Source organism: Coregonus lavaretus (genome assembly GCF_964263955.1).
Source record: "Coregonus lavaretus genome assembly, chromosome: 19".
NCBI lineage: Eukaryota > Metazoa > Chordata > Actinopteri > Salmoniformes > Salmonidae > Coregonus > Coregonus lavaretus.
The window spans coordinates 17,619,559-17,628,620 of record NC_140006.1 but is presented as its reverse complement, the minus strand read 5'-3'; positions in this window follow the sequence as shown (position 1 = coordinate 17,628,620).

Genomic DNA, 9,062 nt, shown 5'->3' with positions numbered 1-9,062 from the left:
GAAATCCAGGGCGTATTCCTGTGCGCTCCTCCTTCCCTGGCTGAGGTGAAACAGACGCTCCCCCGCCGCTCTCCCCTCAGGCGGATGATCGAATACTGCCCGGAAACGGCGGGTAAAATCCTCATAACGAACGGACTCAGCATCTATTCCACCCCACTCCGCGTTGGCCCATTCCAGGGCTCTGCCCGACAGACAGGAGATGAGGGCGGACACGCTCTCGTATCCCGAGGGAGCCGGGTGGATGGTGGCCAGGTAAATTTCCACCTGGAGCAGGAAACCCTTACACCCGGCAGCTGTCCCATCGTATTCCCTCGGGAGCGAGAGCCGAAGACCACTGGACCCAGGGGTTGAGGATCTTGATGGAAGAGAAATCGGCGAAAGAGGAGGTGTAGAAAACCCAACTCCCTCCCATCGATCCATGGTGTGGATCACTTGATCCAGAGCCGAACCTAGTCGCTGCAGCATGGTCGCGTGCTGGTGGATGCGTTCCTCCACCGAAGCGCTGGGATCGGGTGTGCCTGCTGACTCCATAACGGGTGCGTGATTCTGTCAGCGTCTGGGTGCAGTGGGGAAACGGAATCGGGCGCAGGACACAGAACTGAGAATAAATGGCTTTACTCGACTCCAAGTAAATATAGCAAACCCTCCACGCAGGGAAGAGCAAAAACAACAGCTCAACAGACGACGTAACAAAGAACAATCACGCACACACTCAGGAGGGAAAACAGAGGTAATATAGGGAAACTAATAAGCCTAATGAGTAACAGGTGTGAACAATACAGACAGAACTAGTGAGACACAGAAACATCGATCGGTGGCAGCTAGTACTCCGGTGACGACGACCGCCGAAGCCTGCCCGAACGAGGAGGAGGGGCAGCCTCGGCCGTATCCGTGACAATGTGACTCATTTCAGGAAACTAGGCGTATGTCGCACGTCACTACTTCACAGGAGAGACATTTGAACTTAAAACATTTTTTTTATTAAAATGCGTTTTTTGGCAGAAATGCCTTCTGGAACATGTGAATGTTCATGTGCCTTAATAACAAACTGGTATGCCATCTGTAAATACGAATAAAATGGTTAAATTACGAGCCTAGTTGGTTTAGCCACGGAAAAAGACAGGAACCTTCCCGCTAGCCATGGTTTGCTGAGATAATGGATGGGCTGGACATGCCAAGAGATGAGTTCGGGTTGGTCTGCCATGTAGCACGCTTCTATCTATAACATGAGCTAGTCAGTATGTGTAGGGTAATACTTTCTAACACAGCTTTTTTTGCAAGATATCACGTAGTAGAACTGCAAAAGTGTTGCTCTCCACTTTCTGGAGGACAGAGTTTTGAAATCAGTGGAATGCCCGGTAGAATTAGAGCATGATAGCTAAGGAGATGGAGAAAATTCTGGCGTTTGATCGCAAATATGCAGAGGGAGTCGAAAAGAGACAACACAGAAGGCTGTTGTATAAAACACCTGTCTTCAGATTACATCTTCAAACTAAGTGCAACCATGGCATCCGTGACAGAGAGGGAGAAGCTTCCATCCATGTATATGGGTAATAGAGTCTAGCTAGCTGCATTTTCAGATATTATACATTTCTAATTTTGTCAGAAAGTAGCTTTAATTTCAAGTTACAGCGTTCTGTTAGCTAGCTAGCTAATGTTAGCTGGCTGGCTCGCTAGCGATCTGTGTAGTAATATTATTCGTATCTCAGAGCTATTTGCATTGCTAGTTATAGCTTAATGTTAACTAGATAGCTAACATTGCACCTGGTTGGTTAGCTACCTGCAGATTCATGCAGGGTAGTAACGTTATGAGTTGGGATTATGGTTAATTGTTTAGCTAGCTAGCTACATGTCTAAACAAAAGACTCCACTATGCAAGTAACAATTTCCCTGTACTGTTTACACCTTCTGTATCCTGTGCATGTGACAAATAAACATTGATTTTATTTGATATAGTATGTGTTTACCAGAGACGGTAATGTGAAGAACAACATGACCTGCACCAAAGTCAAATTAGGATATAACGTTGAGCCAACGAGACAGTGTCCAAGTTCTAAAATTCTCCCAGTAGAATGCCCTGCTTTTATTTCGTCACACTCACAACTGTAAGCTATTTTCTGTAATTGGCTCGCCATTAACTTGTAAATAATGATCTTGTTGTGAGTTTACTTTCTTGTAATAATGAATACAAATGAGCTAAAGTGAAAACGTTGTCAGCTATACCTTTAGTCTTGAAATCTTTGGTTGTTTAGTACATGGCCTCACATGTGAATCCTTAAAGAGATGGGTTGGGCTAAGGCTTAAGAGGGTGTGAACGATGCTGAATGGGTGTAGACAAAGAAGAGCTCTCCAGTAGGTTTACCAAAACATTCAAGGCCCATTTTCTCAAAAGTGTTACAAGTTTAGCAACTTTCAAAGCAGAATTACTTTCCCATTGTTCCTCAACTGTAGTGTATGATATACAATTGTCTAGCTCCAAGCCTCTACTTTTAGTCCTAGGGTCTAGCTTAGTGATGAACTTTGAGGGCACTATTGTGTTGAACGCTGAGCTTTTGTCAACGAACAACATTCTCACATAGGTGTTCCTTTTGTCCAGGTGGGAAAGGGCAGTGTGGAGTGCAATAGAGATTGCATCATCTGTGGATCTGTTGGGGTGGTATGCAAATTGTAGTCAGTCTAGAGTTTCCTGGGATGATGGTGTTGATGTGAGCCATGACCAGCCTTTCAAAGCACTTCATGGCTACAGACGTGAGTGCTACAGGTCGGTAGTCATTTAGGCAGGTAACCTTGGCATTCTTGGGCACAGGGACTATTGTGGTCTGCTTGAAACATGTAGGTATTACAGAATCGGTCAGGGAGAGGTTGAAAATGTCAGTGAAGACACTTGCCAGTTGGTCAGCGCATGCTCTGAGTACGCATCCTGGTAATCCATCTGGCCCTGCAGACTTGTGAAAGTTGACCTGTTTAAAGGTCTTACTTACACCAGCTACGGAAAAGCTGGTGCTCTCATGCATGGTTCAGTGTTGCTTGCCTCGAAGCTAGCATAGAAGGCAATTCGCTCGTCTGGTCGGCTCGCGTCACTGGGTAGCTCGCGGCTGGGTTTCCCTTTGTAATCCATAATAGTTTGCAAGCCAGCTACATCCTGCCACATCCGACGAGCATCAGAGCCGATGTTGTAGGATTCAATCTTAGTCCTGCATTGACCTCTTGCCTGTTTGATGTTTAGTCAGAGGGCATAGCGGGATTTCTTATAAGCTTCCGGATTATCGTCCCACTCCTTGAAAGCGGCAGCTCTAGCCTTTAACTAAGTGTGGATGTTGCCTGTAATCCATGACTTCTGGATGGGTTATGTACGTATGATAACTGTGGGGACGATGTCGTCGATGCACTTATTGATGAAGCCGGTGACTGATGTGGTATACTCCTCAATGCCATGGGACAGCGAAGGAGAGTTTTGTACACGTCTCTGTGTGTGGAGTAAAGGTGGTCTAGAGTTTTTTTTCCCTCTGGTTGCACAGAGGGAAATTAGGTAAAACTGATTTAAGTTTGCCTGCATTAAAGTCCCCAGGCACTAGGAGCGCCACTTCTGGGTGAGCATTCTATTGTTTGCTTATGGCCTTATACAGCTTGTTGAGTGCGGTCTTAGTGCCTGCATCGGTTTGTAGTGGTAAATAGACAGCTACGAAAAATATAGATGAAAACTGTTTTCAAACCTCCCTCGTAATTTGATTGATGAATTAAGGTCACTAATTAGTAAGTAACTCCCTTCACCTGGTTGTCTAGGGCATAATTGAAAGGAAAAAACAAAAACCTGCAGACAGTAGGCCCTTCATGGAATGAGTTTGACACCCCTGATATAAAGGAAAATTGACATTCTCTTGTCTGTTCCTATTGAATCCCCCAAGACAGACTGTGTCCATTTTGATTTACGGAGAGGAAATAGTTGCATTCTCCTAGTGGGTGGGCCTATTAAAACCCCTGTCCTGTCCCCCTCTCTCTGGCCCTGGTCAGCCTTGCACTAGCAGGCTTACTCACACACACAGGTCACCATCCCCAATAGTCAGTCACAGGTCTTAAATTACAGGCCCGGGGTGACGCTCACTGCAGAGAAACAGCCCCAGATGTGCCTTTAGTTTGAGGAGTCAACCAGAAGGAAGTTACTCTACAAAAATCCCCCCATTACTCAGGGGAACTAATGGTACTCTGGTGAATGTATTTTATTGGAATGAATGAGGTCCCTGGGTGGTTTTAAGAGAAAGACACTACACTAATGCCTGGCACTGATCCGAGATATATGAATAATGGTTTCTCTCCTTTCAAAAAGGCAAGAAATACCATTGGGTTGGGATATCAAGATTCTGAGGACACAAGCTAATTGAAGCTGCACCAGGTAATCTAAAATAACAAAATAATAATGATAACATGGACCTTGAATGTGAATGGAAAAGTGAAAGGTTATGACTTACGTTTGTAATAACAAAACCAAACATAGTAGTTTCATAGTTGAGATCACTCATTAACTGCATCTATGCCTCTGAGCACTTCTTGTATGGATTGTAAAAAGCAGTATTTGTCTGTCCCATGAATTCCCATAATATCGACAGTCGTTATTACCTCCCCAAAGACCTAGTCAGACAATGTATCTGGAGCAGGTGTGCACACATTATAAAAAATATTCCTAAATCGCAGCAATATGGCTTGCAGCAAAATTGAGGAAATTAAATAACTTTATTCAACACCTGGAAGACATTCTAATAATACAGCACAGTGTATATGAAATGAAAAAATTACCAAAGGATGGTGTAATAGGGGAAAGTAAGATAAATACTGCTCCAACAGGTTCAGGTGCCTTTAGATGTCTAGTCTAGACAACAAAGGGATACATTTTCTACAGGATAATCAAGAGCATGCTGACGGAAAACTGCTTATGACATATCTCTTGGCCCAATGGTACCAGAGACGTGATGTAGACCTAGGCCTAATTATGTCTAGGTGGTGGATTGAGATTTGATATCACCTCAGTATACAGTCATGTTCTCATGCGATCATTGAGCAACGTCTTTGTATGCTCTGAAGACTGTGGACCCTATTGGGAGGAAGCTGCTTAATGGTTCTGTAACTGAGCTAAACAAGCCCAATATTTATTTTTCATATTCTCATAAAGGTCAGCCGCATCTCTGGTGGAAAATAAATTGATGAGGACCAAACTAATAAATTCTAGTTTATATATCGTGCAATGCTAGACCCCTATAAATCACGTTAAGAGACTTGTGACAATGGGTGTGAGCGAGCGGAGTGACCCATGAAAGACTGCTGTTTCACTTATTGGAGTTCTGTTGGAGTATATTGAAGCACTGTGTTTCAGATACAGTGCTTATTTCCTGGTGATGTGTTCAAAACAAAGTTACTACTACAACGTTTTGCGTTTCCCTTGGGAAACTATCGAAACCATCCAATGATGGGATTTATACACTGAACAAAAATATAAACACAACATGCAACAATTTCAAAGATTTTACTGAGTTACAGTTCATATAAGGAAATCAGTCAATTGAAATAAATAAATTAGGCCCTTATATATGGATTTCACATGACTGGGAATACAGATATGCATCTGTTGGTCACAGATACAGTACCTTAAAAAAAGGTAGAGGCGTGGATCAGAAAATCTGTCAGTATCTGGTGTGACCACCATTTGACTCATGCAGCATGACACATCTCCTTTGCATAGAGTTGATCAGGATGTTGATTGTGGCCTGCGAATGTTGTCCCAGTCCTTTTCAATGGCTGTGCAAAGTTGCTGAATATTGTCAGGAACTGGAACACGCTGTCGTACACGTCGATCCAGAGCATCCCAAACAGGCTTAATGGGTGACATGTCTGGTGAGTATGCAAGCCATGGAAGAACTGGGACATTTTCAGCTTCCAGGAATTGTGTACAGATCCTTGCAACATGGGGCCGTGCATTATCATTCTGAAACATGAGGTGATGGCGGCGGATGAATGGCACGATAATGGGCCTCAGGATCTCTTCACGGCATCTCTGTGCAATCAAATTGCTATCGATAAAATGCAATTGTGTTCGTTGTCCGTAGCTTATGAATGCCCATACTATAACCCCACTGCCACCAACGTTCACATCAGCAAAATGCTCTTCCATCTGCCCGGTACAGTTGAAATCGGGATTAATCCGTGAAGAGCACACTTCTTCAGCATGCCAGTGGCCATCGAAGGTGAGAATTTGGCCACTGAAGTCAGTTACGACGCCGAACTGCAGTCAGGTCAAGACCCTGGTGAGGATAACGAGCACACAGATGAGCTTCCCTGAGACGGTTTCTGACTTTTTGTGCAGAAATTCTTCAGTTGTGCAAACCCACAGTTTCATCAGCTGTCCGGGTGTCCGGTCTCAGACAATCCTGCGGTTCAAGAAGACGGATGTGGAGGTCCTGGGCTGGCGTGGTTACATGTGGTTTGCGGTTGTGAGGCCAGTTGGATGTACTTCCAAATCCTCTAAAATGACGTTGGAGGTGGCATATGGTAGAGAAATGAACATACAAATATCTGGCAATAGCTCTGGTGGACATTCCTGCAGTCAGCATGCCAATTGGACACTCCCTCAAAACTTGAGACATCTGTGGCATTGTGTTGTGTGACAAAACTGCACATTTTAGAGTGGCCTTTTATTGTCCCCAGCACAAGGTGCACCTGTGTAATGATCATGCTGTTTAATCAGCTTCATGATATGCCACACCTGTCCTAATCTCAGCTCATTACCTGTATAAAAGACACCTGGGACCCAGAAATCTTTCTGAATGATAGGGGGTCAAATACTTATTTCCCTCATTACAATGCAAATCAATTTATAACATTTGTTACATGCGTTTTTCTGGATTTTTTTGTTGTTATTCTGTCTCTCACTGTTCAAATAAAACTACCATTAAAATTATAGACTGATCATGTCTTTGTCAGTGGGCAAACGTACAAAATCAGCAGGGGATCAAATACTTTTTTCCCTCACTGTAGAACATTTCTGGGATCTTTTATTTCAGCTCATGAAATATGGGACCAACACTTTACATTTTACGTTTATTTATTCTGGGCTCCTAAAATGACTGATCTCTATAACATATAAACAACTTTTGGAGCTGGGGTAAGGGGGGGTAGAAGGATTATTTTATCCTATCCTAGGTATTCCTTAAAGAGGTGGGGTTTCAAGTGTCTCCGGAAGGTGGTGAGTGACTCCGCTGTCCTGGCGTCGTGAGGGAGCTTGTTCCACCATTGGGGTGCCAGAGCAGCGAACAGTTTTGACTGGGCTGAGCGGGAACTGTGCTTCCGCAGAGGTAGGGGGGCCAGCAGGCCAGAGGTGGATGAACGCAATGCCCTCGTTTGGGTGTAGGGACTGATCAGAGCCTGAAGGTACGGAGGTGCCGTTCCCCTCACAGCTCCGCAGGCAAACACCATGGTCTTGTACCAGATGCGAGCTTCAACTGGAAGCCAGTGGAGTGTGCAGAGGAGCGGGGTGACGTGAGAGAACTTGTGAAGGTTGAACACCAGATGGGCTGCGGCATTCTGGATGAGTTGTAGGGGTTTAATGGCACAGGCAGGGAGCCCAGCCAACAGCGAGTTGCAGTAATCCAGACGGGAGATGACAAGTGCCTGGATTAGGACCTGTGCCGCTTCCTGTGTAAGGCAGGGCCGTACTCTCCGAATGTTGTAGAGCATGAACCTACAGGATCGGGTCACCGCCTTGATGTTGGCGGAGAACGACAGGGAGTTGTCCAGGGTCACGCCAAGGCTCTTCACACTCTGGGAGGAGGACACAACGGAGTTGTCAACCGTGATGGCGAGATCATGGAACGGGCAGTCCTTCCCCAGGAGGAAGAGCAGCTCAGTCTTGCCGAGATTCAGCTTGAGATGGTGATCCGTCATCCACACTGATATGTCTGCCAGACATGCAGAGATGCGATTCGCCACCTGGTTATCAGAAGGGGGAAAGGAGAAGATTAGTTGTGTGTCGTCTGCGTAGCAATGATAGGAGAGGCCATGTGAGGATATGACAGAGCCAAGTGACTTGGTGTATAGCGAGAATAGAAGAGGGCCTAGAACTGAGACCTGGGGGACACCAGTGATGAGAGCACGTGGTGCGGAGACAGATTCTCGCCACGCCACTTGGTAGGAGCGACCGGTCAGGTAGGACGCAATCCAAGAGTGAGCCGCGCCGGAGATGCCCAGCTCGGAGAGGGTGGAGAGGAGGATCTGATGGTTCACAGTATCAAAGGCAGCAGACAGGTCTAGAAGGACAAGAGCAGAGGAGAGAGAGTTAGCTTTAGCAGTGCGGAGAGCCTCCGTGACACAGAGAAGAGCAGTCTCAGTTGAATGACCAGTCTTGAAACCTGACTGGTTTGGATCAAGAAGGTCATACTGAGAGAGTTAGCAAGAGAGTTGGCTAAAGACGGCACGCTCAAGAGTTTTGGAGAGAAAAGAAAGAAGGGATACTGGTCTGTAGTTGTTGACATCAGAGGGATCGAGTGTTGGTTTTTTGAGAAGGGGTGCAACTCTCGCTCTCTTGAAGACGGAAGGGACATAGCCAGCGGTCAAGGATGAGTTGATGAGCGAGGTGAGGTAAGGGAGAAGGTCACCGGAGATGGTCTGGAGAAGAGAGGAGGGGATAGGGTCAAGCGGGCAGGTTGTTGGGCGGCCGGCCGTCACAAGTCGCAAGATTTTATCTGGAGAGAGAGGGGAGAAAGAAGTCAAAGCATAGGGTAGGGCAGTGTGAGCAGGACCAGCAGTGTCATTTGACTTAACAAACGAGGATCGGATGTCGTCAACCTTCTTTTCAAAATGATTGACGAAGTCATCCACAGAGAGGGAGGGGGGGGGAGGGGGAGGAGGATTCAGCAGGGAGGAGAAGGTGGCAAAGAGCTTCCTAGGGTTAGAGGCAGATGCTTGGAATTTAGAGTGGTAGAAAGTGGCTTTAGCAGCAGAAACAGATGAAGAAAATGTAGAGAGGAGGGAGTGAAAAGATGCCAGGTCCACAGGGAGTCTAGTTTTCCTCCATTTCC